This window comes from Stegostoma tigrinum, chromosome 30 (assembly GCF_030684315.1).
Source record: "Stegostoma tigrinum isolate sSteTig4 chromosome 30, sSteTig4.hap1, whole genome shotgun sequence".
In the NCBI taxonomy this organism is placed as follows: Eukaryota; Metazoa; Chordata; class Chondrichthyes; order Orectolobiformes; family Stegostomatidae; genus Stegostoma; species Stegostoma tigrinum.
Genome location: NC_081383.1, coordinates 21283405 through 21296093, shown reverse-complemented (window position 1 = coordinate 21296093; position 12689 = coordinate 21283405). Strand labels below are relative to the sequence as shown.

Genomic DNA, 12689 nt, shown 5'->3' with positions numbered 1-12689 from the left:
CAGATGACGAGGAAATTGCTATCAAAACTGGCAAGCATTCAAAAAAGTGAGTCGTCACTGAGGTAGCACAATTCTTCAGATACCATCACATTTAATGTACCAACACTTTCAGATCAAAAACATTAATTTGAAAAATTTGAATTAAAGGCTAAATTGGAGGTCATAATGTATTAAAAGGCTGGCTCTGTACTCAATTTCTAGACAATTATCTAGAACCACAAAACAATGCAACATGGGGAAATTCAGCTCACGTCATCTTTGCTGACTCACAAAGAGCTGTAGAAGTAGACCTATTCCATATGAATATATAGAACATAGAACACAGAACATTACAGCACAGTACAGGCCCTTCGGCCCTCGATGTTGTGCCAACCTGTCATACCGATCTCAAGCCCATCTAACCTACACTATTCTGCCTGTTAAAATATTTTATATTTATATAAATCGATAAAGATTTTATCTAGTTCATGCCTGAACATTAGCACTGAACCCACTTCACCACCCTTCAGGCAGTGCCGAGAGATGACAACAATGTTAAAAAAATACTTCTCGTCTTTTGGCAAAACACCTTAAAAATCAGATCAGTCTCCTTTAGTTAGTTACTGACCCTTGTTAGTGGAAACAGCCTCTCTTCATCCAACTGTTTCAAAAACCAAATACAAATCTTTCTCTGCTCCAAAAAGACAAGCCCAGCATCTCCAGTCTCTTCACACAGAAGTTGCTTACCAATAAACTGTCTCTGCATTTGACATCTTTTCCAAGCTGCTGTGTCCAAAACAAAAAATTACATCCAAAGGTTGGTCGTCTTCATGCTGTGCTATGCTTTTATTTTAAGAAAGGCAATAAAATTGCTTAAGTTCTCTTGTCACTCAAATTCTCTGTACAGGCAGTGAGACAGTTAGACATTCAGAGTCCAAACCTGAAATACTGTTTTCACTCTGCTAATGCTGCCAAGTATGCTAACTATTGCCAACATTGTGTTTGACAGTACTTCCAGCACAGGTAATTGTGCTATAATGTGTGCTGTGTTAATGCTGATTGACTAACGCAATTGATGAATTTTTGACACTATTTGGATAATGCGAACTTTCTGTTGTACAGGTAGCGATTTTCTACTGCAATTTCCCTATTTTCTATAGGATGAAGTCATGCAAGGACACTACTATCGTGTTACAGGAGAACTACCTGTATCTGCAATAATTTACTTTTGGAATAAAGTAGCAATTCAGCAACCTGGATTTATGATCTGGAATAAAGTTCAAATCCCTCCAGAGTAGCTGGAGAATTCAATTCTGAATTGGAGATAATCTGAAATAAGATGACAATATAGCGATGAACATGAAAACACTGGTTTGGAGCAAACGAAAATCTGTTGTTGTCAAGCAGACAATGTCTGCTTTCCTAAAGCAGACCATGACTCTAAATCCCAAAAAGTGTTGTGGTTGATTCTTCACTGGTCTCTGAAATGGCTTAGAAAGTTACAATGGCTGTGCTCAAGGCAGTGGTTCAGTCCCATCTTCAAAAACATAATTAGAGACAGGCAATAAATGCTAGCCTTAATCAGCTACCCATGTCCCATGGTTTCAGATTTCACTAGTTTCTGGTTTCTCAATGTTTACTGAATGAAGCTGTATATTTGAACAAACTTTAAAATTATGTCCTCAATGCCCAAATCCAGATTATTAATGTACCTAAAGAAGCATACAATTGAAGGTGAAATTTCCATATAAATGACGACACAAATTAACATTAACCCCCATATTTAGAGCACTGGACTTCAAAAAGAAATGCAGCTCGTCCACGAGAACAGTTTCTCAGGGTAACAAAAAGGTCTTTCAACATCTAACATCTTTGGGGAGTAATGGCATTGTTTATATTGACCCTTGACACGGTGATCAAGTTCACCCTGAAGGTGATCGACTTAGAAGATCCCTTGGCATCCAAGCTAAACATACTTTCTCCCCCTGAAAATAATCAGGTTTTAAACCTTTTGATAGGGCAGTAAAGTGGTACTAGGATTAAGCCAATGGCCTTAAAATTTCGATAGTGCCCATTTAAACCATAACAGCTTGAACAAAACCAATATATTCAGGATCACATTTCATGCACATTCCTAAAGAATTCATCCATTATAAGGTTCAAATATATCAAGATGCAGATCCCTCTCCAAGGTAGCTGCAGTATACACAAATACGAGGGCAACCCTTCCAGCAGGCTAAGCATTGTGGGGATCGCTCTCCAGTCCATGGCTAAACCTGCCAGAATAATCTCTCATCTCCTCATATGCCCTCCCACAACCCAATGCATCAAGATCAGAAAAAATATCCTGACCAATATTCAAGGTTGACATTTAGCTTTGTCAAGGTGTCTCCAGACATTATATGGGCATATCTTCAGCCACAGTAGTTGGAGTGGTCTCTCAAGTAAAAGGTGCAGAATGTGCCAGTACCCGTTATTTATCATGGGAACTGCATTATATTAGCAAGACCCACTTATACACAGTATATACAGAAGGCTAACTGGAGGAAGCTACAGGAGAACAAACATGCAGATCCTTAGGAGTCTGATCAATTCCACAAATAAAAATTTTAAAGCATAATTACTTGATTATAAATCACTATAACTATATTCAAAGGTAATAACTGGGTTTTTTTGGATAGCAGAAGAGCCATAAGCAAAATGAATCAATTTTGTTTTAGTGATTAACATTGTACCAAATCTTTAGCCAGGCTACTCCAAATAATTCCATGTGAAGAAACAGGTAGACAGAGCAGGACACTACACAAGCATCAGCTTGAGTCACAAGTTCAAATTCCTGGAACAGGTTTCAACCAAATACGTGACTCAGTTAAAAAAAATGCTTTCAAACAATTCTGGATGAAAAATTTGAACAAAATGCTTTGATAGAGATAAATTAGCTCAGAGCATAAAGACTGCAGAATAAATCTTTTCAAATCTAGCTCCTTTTAACAATTATCCTATTGAACGGTCACAGAATCAGTTTGCATTTGCACAGCAGTTTTCACAAACCCTGGACTCCTCAGAACACACTGCAGTCAATAAAAGTATGTGTGTAGTCACTGTTGTAATGTTCACACAGCAGCAAATCTGCATGCAACAAACACTCAAAACAGCAGTGCAACAGCAACTAGAATTTTTTTTTGTGTAGTATTGACCAATGGGTAAATACTAGCCTGAACACCAGGATAATACAGTTTTGCAAAAAAAAAGCAGTATTCTGGAATGTTACACCTCCTCAGCAGATGGATGGAGCCTCTAGGTTCAACATGACAGAAATGGCACCCCCATAGGGCCTTGTACCCTAAAGAAAAAAAGTTGTTTCAATATTCCAAAGCTATTTAATCAGGTTTTTTTTTTACTGTGACTGTAGAATTGGCACTAAAGTTATTTTGACCCTAACCAATAAATGCAAAGAGTTCCTCAAATACCCACAACAAGCAAGAAAAGTTGGAAGCGACAAGTTTAGTGGAGAAAAGCTTTATGCGAGCAACAATGCATTTGAAGCCATATTACAACAGCCAAATGTTGAGCACATGAAGAAGAGAGACACATCATTCAGGTCATCATGTCTGTGCTAGTCGATTAACCTGCTGCCCAATTCCACAGTCCAGAAACAGGCCTAAGGTTACACTGCTTCAGATGCAGATCCAGATTATTTTAAAGAAAAGGGGCGGCGGGTAGAAGAGAGAAAGGTGGGGGAAGCAGGGGAAAAGAGAGATGGAGATTCCATCTGAACTGCAAAATTACACTGAATTCCAGATGCCCACTGCCCCTCAGATGAAAGATTTTTCCCCTCATGTCCTGTCTAATCCTTCTACCAACCACTTTAAAAACTTGTGCTCTCTGGTAACAGACTGCTGTTAGGTGATACAAGTCTTTACTGTCGACTCCACCTATGCCCATTATTATTTGGTACATCTCAATCAACTTGGCCCTTTGGTTGGCTCAGTTCTAAGAGCAACAACCCCTAGCCTGTCCAAACTTTCCTCATACCTGCAGTTTCTCATGAAACACCTCAGTGCTTTCTCGATAGCAATTAGGTCATGCTCTTCATGTAATGTGGTGACCAGAACCGGATACACAACTCCAGCTGTGGTCTACCTAGTGTTTTTATACAGTTATACCTTTTTTCCAGTTTTGTTACCCTGAGGGACTCTGGATGTACACTTCAAAATGTGGCTTACTTCCTCCACAACTCTCAACATTCTCCAGGTGATTTTCTATTCCTGTGCTTTGTTTGCCCTTGCCAAATGCACAATACTGAGTCTCTTCAGACTGAATTTCGTTTTCCACTTTCGAGACTACTCAACCAAACCATTGATATCATCCTGTAAATTGACGGCCTCCATCTTCACTATCAAATATGTGGCCAACGTTTGCGTCATCTGCAAACTTGCCAGTCATCCCTCCAACATTCAAGTCAAGTCATTAACACATACCAAAAAACAGCAAGGGGCCCAAAGCAAGGCCCTATGAACACTGCTGGAAACCATTTTCAATTCTTAAATTAGCTACTGACTATTACTCTTTGATGCCTGTCATAGAGCCAATTCCGAACCTAACTCACCACATAGCCCCAAATCAAATAGGCTTTAATTCTTTTTAATAGTCTGCCACGTTTAAGCCATTGTTTCAACATACTGCAGATATTGATGGGATATGGTGAACGATAAGCTGTAAATGGTCACAAGAACAACTAGTTTTGGCATTCTAAAGTCAAATCCTAATAGGCATGAGTCCACAGCACAACTATTCATAACTCAGTATTAATGTGGCACTAAACTGGCAGTCATGCATAGTTAGTCTACAACAATTTATTTCACAACCAGATTGTCACATTTTTGGGACTCTGTTTTATGCATTTTTATTTACTGTTTTGCTTATTTCTAGTCTGCATCTGCAACCTAATATATAAACAAAAATTTCATTAAAAAAGTTACCTCACATCAGTAACTGTGTTCTTAGAATTGGTGTTAGCATTAGATTAAATCAAGATATTAAAACCCAAGGAGCATGAGGGCTAGTCAATCTTAAAAAGGTACATTTCACACTTAGCACAATTCTCCACGATAACACCGTTTTCTTAAAAAAAAGTTGATCTAAAAATCAACCACAGGTCAATAAAAATTTAGATTCCTATGGGCAACTGCAGCTATCTACAGCTGCATAGCTCCTTGCTTATAAATCTACAGATATCACAAGCAATTAGTTCAAGTAGTTAAGCCTTCATACCAAACTCTCAGCTTAAAAGATTTCATTTGATAAATAAGGTCAATCAGTCCAAGGAAAACTCATTAAAAACCTCTTCTACAACTGGCATAAATTGAAGAAACACTTCCTTGTTTACACTTATTGTTGGATCTCAAAATTATTGAGTTCACATTTATAAGCAGGTCAGATGTTGACTAGGTCTACAGCTTTCTAATGTCATTTTTGAACATGTTACACAGCATAGGGCAATGGTGTGAAGAAGAAAAAGAGAACATGGTCACAACAGCAAAATATTACAATGCAATTTAACACATTTTAACATATTTTATGAACAAAAAGTAAAGCCTAGAGAAAGCACTGTACTGGTAATTCTATTCAACATGTGCATCGAAAAAAATCCCAACAGATTAAGAGAGTGAGTATTACTTTATGGAGGATTCTGAATATTAACTATATCTGCATTTCTACTGCAATTACTTCATTTTAACACAGATTACAGAAAGTTGCATTAAAAAAGACTTGACAAGAACATACACAGAATCTGTACATTGCATCCTTATGGAAACAATACTAGCGATGGAACAGACCCCAAAAGTCCATCCCAGCACTTATCAAGTTTTAGGCTGTTTCATGGAACTAAGTGTGTTTACTCAAATTAACTTCAATTTGAAGTTAAGGTTATATTCTTCATTGTTTATTCTTTTTAGATGTACACTTGGAGGCAGTATTTAAATTTGATGACTTTCAATTCCATTCAGAAGAAAAACACAACTTGATATTTTTAAACTTATAAAACAGATGCCAGCATCATTTAATGTACAAAATCTACTGAAAATCCTGAAACTGTGCCCAAAGAAAACTTTTCTCACCCATTCTGAAACTCAATGATGCCTTAATGACATCATTTTTCAGATTTCTGAAGCAGACAAGCAGTTTACTCTGAATTCGGAGTCATCATTCAACACACTTGGTCAAACAACACCATTAAAGACAATTACTTCTCTTTAAAAAAGTCAGACTTCTTTTTTAAAACCTGCATGTCCATGTCCTGCAGAGTAATGAAACTATTAAATCCTTAAACCAATTCTTGCAGTTGAGTTACAAGCCAACCCAACATAAAAGCCAGCAAAAAAAATGGAAAAAAAGCATTTATTCATTTTCTGACACCAAGGTTCAATCCACGCAAGGCGCCGGTGACTGCACATTTGTCACCACTAAACCCCCAAAAAAGGTCTCTCAGGCACAGCTTGATCTGCCACAATGCAGGACATTGCATATTTAAAGTGAACTTGACTAGGAACAATTTACTCAAACTCTCACTTTATTAAATGCCCATTTTTCAAAAGCATGCCCTACAATTTTATCTACAATGTGCATTTGGGGCAGTTTAAATTCAACATGAATACACTATAAAATATTTGCTTTCAGTCAGAACTTACAATAAAACTAGACATAACATACAATGTATGGAGAAGTGGCAATACAGAGTCAAAGATATTTTAAACACAGGTGTGTTTTTTTCCAAAACAAAGAACACTAAGTATGCATCCATGCAAATACAAAAAGCCCAAATTACTTTATGCAGAACTTAAATAAGGGAAATATACCTACTTAATGGAGGATTACTTAAATAAATCATGTAGAATATGTTAAAAGCCTCACTTAATTTTGATTAATTTGTTTTATAGCACTAATCAAGCTCATTCTGGGATATGTACAATCTGTGTGGAAACCATTTACTTCTAGCTGAACTATTTCTACAAACAGCTTTTAGAAAAGGTTTTTGCAGATATTTTTCCATGCAAGGTCAACAATTGAAGATGTCCATCACAGAATGATGGACACAAAATTATGTCTACACTACTCCATTTATATATACACACAGTTTAGGTGAAGCAAAGGAGAAGCCTGAATGATTCTGAAAACTTATCTTGAAAGTTAGTCAGTCAATCTTTTGATTTACACTAAAATTCATTATTTGATAAAACCTGCATTATAATAGTTAAGAAAGTTAATATTTATATTTACAGAGACCGTGCCAATGGGACCGGCTACATTTTTAAAAGTAAGTTTCCAACTTGTATGTGTACAATCCACTTTCAAAATGTTGAATGGTCATTTAACAGTCTAAATATTAAACAAGTGAATATACTATATAGATTAAATACTATAAAAGTGGTGAGTAAGGGGATGCAAATAATTGCCCATCACTTCCTGCTGCAAAAGATAAGTTTCATGGAAGTAACCATAAATCCACTAATTTCTGGCACTGGTGACCTCTCTAACATCTTTTCTCAAATCAATTTACACGTTGAAAACTGAATAGAACAATTTTATGCGATAGGAGAGCATAGTCTGCAGGTAACTAAAGTTTTCCTGAAGAGGAAGACTTTTCCATTTTACTTATACATATGTTAGCTGTATCACAAACCCTCAGAAGCATCCATCAGAACTTTAAATTTCACGATTATAATTTATTCTTCAGTGATATAGTAACCAGTCTTTAGAGGTAATTTGTGATCAGTCTATTACAGGCTGTATAATTAAAGAATGAAAAATAGCTCAAATCTACAATAACTTCAGTAAATGGTCAGCAAGGTGTGCTATGGCAAGTTGGACTTAACAATAATACCCACTGTAGTTACAGATTACAAGATTTTAAAAAGATTCTAGAGGATGAAACGCGAAAAGTAAAATGAACTATCATGTGGGCTCCGCAAAAATCACCACGCTGAAAATCATGGATGACGGTCAGAGTGTGCAAAGTCTCTTAGGTTCCATTATAATTTCATTATCACACCGTTGACAGCTACATCTAAAGATGCAGTGCCACAAAAAAATCTAAAATCACATTTAGCACAAGTATTTTTCAAAATTCACACAAGTATTGCACACAATGATTACCATTAAGTTTTCAAAATGGACAGACAAAAACAGCAATAACTCACTTCTAGAACTTAACACCAGAAAATACTTCCACTTTTATGGCCAGAGGGTAATTACTCAAATTTTACCCACCAAATAATCTGAATTTTCCCACTCTTGGAAAATTATACAGCTCAGAAGTGAGGTGGGGCTAGTACGTGTTGGTACGGACAAGTAATGCAGCGGTGTGCAAAATACATGAACCAGCTATTCTTTTCCTGTTGCGTGCTTGAACATCACTGCAAACATTAAAAGGCAATGAAATATCTTAAAGTATAAAAGATCTGTCACTGTTTCATTGAACTCCTAGGCCACTAGCATCTCCAGAGTTTTCAGCTCCAAAATCTCACTGCAGTAACAAAGCAGTACCTTATATCCAATTATCTTTATTGCCTTCAGATGTACAATTACCCCACAACACAGCAAATGATCAAATGCAGATATGCTGGAGCAAAGAGGGGTTGACAACGGAAAAAAGTGCACAGAGGGGTCAGGTCCCAACACCAAATCACCCTTCAGTGCGCAGTACACTGGCTGTCAGTAGCCAGCTCAGTCTTCAACTGAGGAGATGCTAAACTCCTGTTTTTCATTAAGGATTTAAAAAGTGGATTTTATTTTGCGTTTTCTATAGACATTCAAGCAACAGCAACCTTTACGTCAGTACTAGGCTCAATACTGATGGAGATAATCTGTTTCACGATTTCAGATGGACTGCAAATCAATTAGACATTTGAGGATCCTCATTTGAAAGCAATTCCAGGTTTTAGAACCTTCACCGTAAGGAATTTTCTTGTTGTGATTTGCAGAGGTGCGTGGGCATGCAAACAGGCCCTTTGACATTCAAGTTATTTTCTTCAGCACCACAAATTAGATCAGAACAAAAAAACTCTCAAGTGATTCTACAATCCAGCTGGTCAAAGTAATTCTAATGTGGTGAACTGCAATCTTCTGTTTCACAGGTGCTTTGCTGGGATCTTTAAATGCCATAGTAAGCTCCCAACCAACATATCCATCAATTTCGGATTTTGAAAAGTGAATGAATAGCAGTGAATCAGGAATGCACAGACCAGGATAAAAATTCTCCTAATCCAATTACTGTCACTGCTGAAGACTGGTCAACCAAGGCTTTCCTGATCAGCTGATCCTAGTTAGCCAACCGAATCAAGAAACTCTTAGTCAAGAATCACAACATACTCTCCAAACCAGCCTCCCACCAGCCTTGCCAAAAGTCCAGGAATCAGGCTTAGTTTTTTGCTTGTAGCTTCTCTTGCAATATTTTCACCACAGCTGTGGTTCCTTGGACTCTGACTTGGACATGGACAAAGACTTAGACGGCAGGTACTGAACCATGACAATCTCTTGCATCCAGAACATCTTGGGAGAGTGTCCTCCTCTTCTTCCAGCAGCAATATTATCAATGCTACATCCATTTCAGACTGAGGTTTCCTCAAGACTAGATGGAGGGGTGGAGGCATCTGCAGTTGCTGCCAGGACCTCCAGTTGTTCTGAGGGGTCAGGCTTGTTTTGCTCCTGCCCCATTTTGAGTTGAGCTTTCAGGTGATCCACACGTTTATTATTCAGGACTGTATCACCTGCCCAAACTTTTCAAGGCCAGGTTCCATGACTTGCATCAACTTTGCCTTGCACCCATAAAACGGCCATTTCCATGGTTCCAGGACCAAACTTCATCCCCAGAATTAAACAGATACACCTCACTTAGCGAAGGTATTTGGCCAGCATTGGTGTTCCTGCTGTTGGCATTTCACTCTTATTTCCAGACCTGGAAATATCAGGTGTAACCTAGTGTGGAGTCTTCTCCCCACTGTTGTATGTGGGGTGGTCCCTATAATCGAACAGAAACCAGGACTGGGACAGTCTTATCAAGTGATTTTGTAGGCTGCTTTTGAGCCTGCCTTCGATGTCTGGATTGTTCTTTCTGCTAGACTGTTAGATGGATGGAATGTATGGTATGGAGCTGTCCTTAAGTGCCAAATGCCACTGGACTTCAGGAAATATTCAAATATCTTGCTGGTAAATGACATCCCACTGTCTGTGACCAATACTTCCATTTCCTAGGCTAATCTTTTCTCAACAGTAGGTATATGGATGCCAAGATGGAGGCCTGGTTAGGTGTGAATTTTCTGAAATAATTCACTAACACAAGGTAAGGCGCGAACACCAGTACAGATGTGCACAGAGCCAGAGCTCCTTTGATCATCCTCATTCTCTCTTCAATCAGGTGTGACCTGGTTGTGTCAACTCTAAGTAACCCAAGGAGGTCACTTGGGACACTTGGAACATGCATTTTTCCCTTTTAAGATGTATGACCCACCTGGAAAAAACATTTAAGCACTATGCCCTAGTTCTCAAAGTGCTTTTTATTGGCTTCCTTGTTATTAGTACGTCACACAGGTGTGGTCACCTAGCGTAACCCCTGTAAAACGTTCTCCATGGTCCACTGGCAAAGAGTGTAGGTTGATGATACCCCAAATAGCAGTCTTGTATATTGATTTAAAGCCTTAAGGGTATTAATTGTAGCATACTAGTAGGACTTCTCATCCAGTCACAATTACAGGTAGGCATGGATTATGTCCAGCTTCATAAAGGACAGCCCATCACCCCACACCCCCAAATTTGCGTACAATTCCTCAACGCGAGGGATTGGGTATTTATCCAGCTGCGAGAAGTGGGTTTACTGTTTGCTCGGAATCCCCACAAAAAAGGTGAACTGAGCTGTCAGGCTTCCCGATTGATGTGACCAGTACTGCCCAGGTTTGATGATTCCTTTGCTCTCCAGCCTCCTGATTACCACCTTCACTTTTGCCCCCCTGGCCTTGCAAAATCTGGAATTCTGTCTACATGTAAAGTAACTTTGGCCCCTTTGACGGTCCTAAGCCCTTCTTGGGAAACTCCTGGGTATTTCACTAGTAAATCACCGTGGTAGCCATTTTCTAACTGAAAAATATTGAGCCAATCTAGGTGAACCAATGCCGGCGAAATAGACTTGGGCCCAAGCCTTTTACTTCTATTAAAAGTAACTGCACCAACTGCTTCTCATTAGAAGGCAGGAACTGAAGACACACCTTCACTTGCAATGGTTCCCCAATGTAATTTCTCGGTCTGGCTGAGATCTGGCACAAGATTAAAGGTTGGAGTCCCAAGCAAATCTTGTTAAAAGACAGATTCTGCAACCACAGATACAGCTATGCCAGTATCGACCTCCATGGGAACTGGGTGAAATTTAACTACACCTTAAAATTTAACTGGCTCTAATTTAAGTGTCACTAAACTATTTAATTGCCTCGACCCACATTTAGGGTAATTTTCCAAGATGTGCACTCACATGGGTACCAGCCTACAAGTCTTCCTACTCAGGTCAGTCGTTGGACTCCTGTGCTGTCGAGCCCGCAAACCGGCAGCAGCTACAAAGGCTCGCGGGCCCAGATCCTTAAGAACTGTTTAGTCACTTGGACGAAGCTTGGCTGCTGTGGGTTGGCCTAGGGTCCCTCTGCTTAGGGCATGCCCTGCACGAGGCTCTGTGATTGACTACACAAAGCACGCTCTCCCAGTGACTGTGCAGGTTTCCTCCCACAGTCCAAAGGTGTGCGGGCTATGTGGATCGGCCATGCTAAATTACCCGTAAAGTTCAAGGATGTGTAGATTAGGTGGGTTTTAGGTGGACAGGTCTGGGCGGGGTGCTCCAAGATTTGATGCGGGCTTGTTGGGCCAATGGACCTATTTCACCTGTAGGGAGATGACAAACTCCCCAAGCTTAAGTGGGCAGGTGAGGATATTCACTCCCATTATGGATGCTCTGTAGTTCCCTTGCTCCAATTTCTGTATTCTCTAATGACAAAGCTAGGTGCAATGCCGATTTGATGTCCAGTTAGGGTTCAGCTAGTAGGCACTTCTACATGGTTATTGTCATTAATCCCACATAACTAAGCATCTCATTCAGGATTAACCCAAAATCATGTGCCTTTGCCAGTAGTCATAACCTCGTCAAAATCCCGATACAGATTCCCCAGATTGTCTAAGATCCAAATAAAACTGATAGCGTCTCAGGATTGTTCTTGGAAGTTTTTAGCGTCTGTCACGTCTGGGAAAGTTAAGTTCCTTATAAGTGAAAATGCTGCAGGTCCACATGCAGTCAGAGCATTACATGTTGCTTTTCATCTGCCTAGAAAAGATATTGTATTCTTTCCACATACTGGGTTCAGTCTTCAGCAAGGTCAAATTAGTCAAATAGAAGCACGATGTCAGAAATGTTTACTCCCAATTCCAAGGTGATGGATGCAAGCTTTTCAGGCATGTCCCATTTTCTCCCATCACCACTGAAATAACTTAAAAAGCGAGGTCCAGTCATCCTTTATTTACTAGTACACAGTACACTAGCTGTGGCCAGCCAGCTCAGAGTCAGTCCTCAATTGAGAAGATTCTATTCTTCTGGTTATATTGGTCAGGCAAGCTGTTGACAGGCCCAGGTTAACAACCCTAATCAAGAACCTCTTGTTCTATGTGGTCCACCTGGT

General features: G+C 39.2%; 1 protein-coding gene and 1 pseudogene across 10 annotated transcripts in view; both read right to left on the bottom strand.

The window, feature by feature from the left end:
* The window catches only part of LOC125465836 (transcription factor 12-like), a 129315-nt gene that overhangs the window by 106464 nt on the left and 10162 nt on the right, over positions 1 to 12689 (bottom strand). The window lies entirely within an intron of this gene.
* On the bottom strand, positions 8793 to 9144 carry LOC125465838 (small ribosomal subunit protein uS10-like; annotated as a pseudogene).